The sequence below is a fragment of the Balaenoptera physalus genome (genome assembly GCF_965194825.1).
Source record: "Balaenoptera physalus genome assembly, chromosome: 17".
Lineage (NCBI taxonomy): Eukaryota > Metazoa > Chordata > Mammalia > Artiodactyla > Balaenopteridae > Balaenoptera > Balaenoptera physalus.
Genome location: NC_138895.1, coordinates 7,835,868 through 7,838,134, shown reverse-complemented (window position 1 = coordinate 7,838,134; position 2,267 = coordinate 7,835,868). Strand labels below are relative to the sequence as shown.

The following is a 2,267-nucleotide window of genomic DNA, read 5'->3' as shown; positions in this document are numbered from 1 at the left end:
TCAGTCCCTTTCTTTTTCTCTTCTTCTTCTGGGACCCCTATAATTCGAATGTTGGTGCGTTTAATGTTGTCCCAGAGGTCTCTGAGACTGTCCTCAGTTCTTTTCATTCTTTTTTCTTTATTCTGCTCTGCAGTAGTTATTTCCACTATTTTATCTTCCAGGACACTTATCCGTTCTTCTGCCTCAGTTATTCTGCTATTGATCCCATCTAGAGTATTTTTAATTTCATTTATTGTGTTTTTCATCGTTGCTTGGTTCCTCTTTAGTTCTTCTACGTCCTTGTTAAATGTTTCTTTCATTTTGACTATTCTATTTCCAAGATTTTGGATCATCTTTACTATCATTATTCTGAATTCTTTTTCAGGTAGACTGCCTATTTCCTCTTCATTTGTTAGGTCTGGTGTGTTTTGATCCTGCTCCTTCACCTGCTGTGTGTTTTTTTGTCTTCTCATTTTGCTTATCTTACTGTGTTTGGGGTCTCCTTTTCACAGGCTGAAGGTTCATAGTTCCCGTTGTTTTTGGTATCTGTCCCCAGTGGCTAAGTTTCGTTCAGTGGGTTGTGTAGGCTTCCTGGTGGAGGGGACTAGTGCTTGTGTTCTGGTGGATGAGGTTGGATCTTGTCTTTCTGGTGGGCATGTCCATGTCTGGTGGTGTGATTTGGGGTGTCTGTGGCCTTATTATGATTTTAGGCAGCCTCTCTGCTAATGGATGGGGCTGTGTTCCTGTCTTGCTAGTTGTTTGGCATAGGGTGTCCATCACTGTAGCTTGCTGGTCGTTGAATGAAGCTGGGTCTTGATGTTGAGATGGATATCTCTGAGAGATTTTCGCCATTTGGTATTACGTGGAGCTGGAAGGTCTCTTGTGGACCAGTGTTCTGAAGTTGGCTCTCCCACCTCAGAGGCACAGCCCTGATGCCTGGCTGGAGCACCAAGAGCCTTTCATCCACATGGCTCAGAATAAAAGGGAGAAAAAAATAGAAAGAATGAAAGAAAGAGGATAAAATAAAATAAAATAAAACTATTATAATAAAATATAAGAAAACAAATTAAGAATAAATTTATTAAGAAAATTTTTTTTTAATTTTTAAAAATAGATTTATTAATTTTTTATAATAAATTTAAATAAGAAAATAAATAAAATTAAATAAGAAAAAAATTGAGAAAAAATTTATTAAGAAAAAAAATTTTTAATTTTTAAAAATAAAAAATATGAAAAAACTTATTAAAAAATTTTTTTAATTTCTAAAAATAGGAAATAAGGAAAAAATTATTAAGAAAACATTAGGGGGCTTCCCTGGTGGCGCAGTGGTTGAGAATCTGCCTGCCAATGCAGGGGACACGGGTTCGAGCCCTGGTCTGGGAAGATCCCACATGCCGCGGAGCAACTGGGCCCGTGAGCCACAACTACTGAGCTTGCGCGTCTGGAGCGTGTGCTCCACAACAAGAGAGGCCGTGATAGTGAGAGGCCCGCGCACCGCGATGAAGAGTGGCCCCCGCTTGCCACAACTAGAGAAAGCCCTCGCACAGAAACGAAGACCCAACACAGACATAAATAAATAAATAAATAAATAAAATTAAAAAAAAAAAAAAAAAAGAAAACATTAGGAAAAAAAAATTATTTAAGTAAAAAAAGAAAAAAAACCCCAAAACGGACGGACCTAACCATAGGACTAATGGTGAAAGCAAAGCTATACGGAGAAAATCTCACCCAGAAGCATACACATACACACTCACAAAAAAAGGAAAAGGGGAAAAATTAATATATCCTGCTCCCAAAGTCCACCTCCTGAATTTGGGATGATTCGTTGTCTATTCAGGTATCCAACAGATGCAGGCACATCAAGTTGTTTGTGGAGCTTTAATCCGCTGCTTCTGAGGCTGCTGGGAGAGATTTCCCTTTCTGTTCTTTGTTCATACAGCTCCCGGGGTTCAGCTTTGGATTTGGACCCGCCTCTGAGTGTAGGTCGCCTGAGGGTGTCTGTTCCCCGCCCAGACAGGATGGGGTTAAAGGAGCAGCTGCTTCAGGGGCTCTGGCTCACTCAGGCAAGGGAGGGAGCGGTACGGAGGAGGCGGGGCGAGCCTGCGCGGCGGCAGAGGCGTCGTGACGTTGCAGCAGCGTGAGGCGCGCCTGCGTTCTCCCGGGGAAGTTGTCCCTGGCTCACGGGACGCTGGCCGTGGTGGGCTGCACAGGCCCCCGGGAGGGGCGGTGTGGAGAGTGACCTGTGCTCACACACAGGCTTCTTGGTGGCGGCAGCAGCAGCCTTAGCG

The 2,267-nt window shown here is 42.9% G+C and overlaps 1 long non-coding RNA gene across 1 annotated transcript; it reads right to left on the bottom strand.

Moving 5' to 3' along the window:
* Positions 1-1,133: 1,133 nt before the first annotated feature.
* LOC309646465 lies at positions 1,134-1,948 on the bottom strand. The gene is made up of 2 exons (XR_014255386.1): positions 1,654-1,948; positions 1,134-1,288 (listed from the first exon to the last, which is right to left on the bottom strand). It is a non-coding gene; the product is annotated as an uncharacterized lncRNA (long non-coding RNA).
* Between the last annotated feature and the right edge of the window lie 319 nt (positions 1,949-2,267).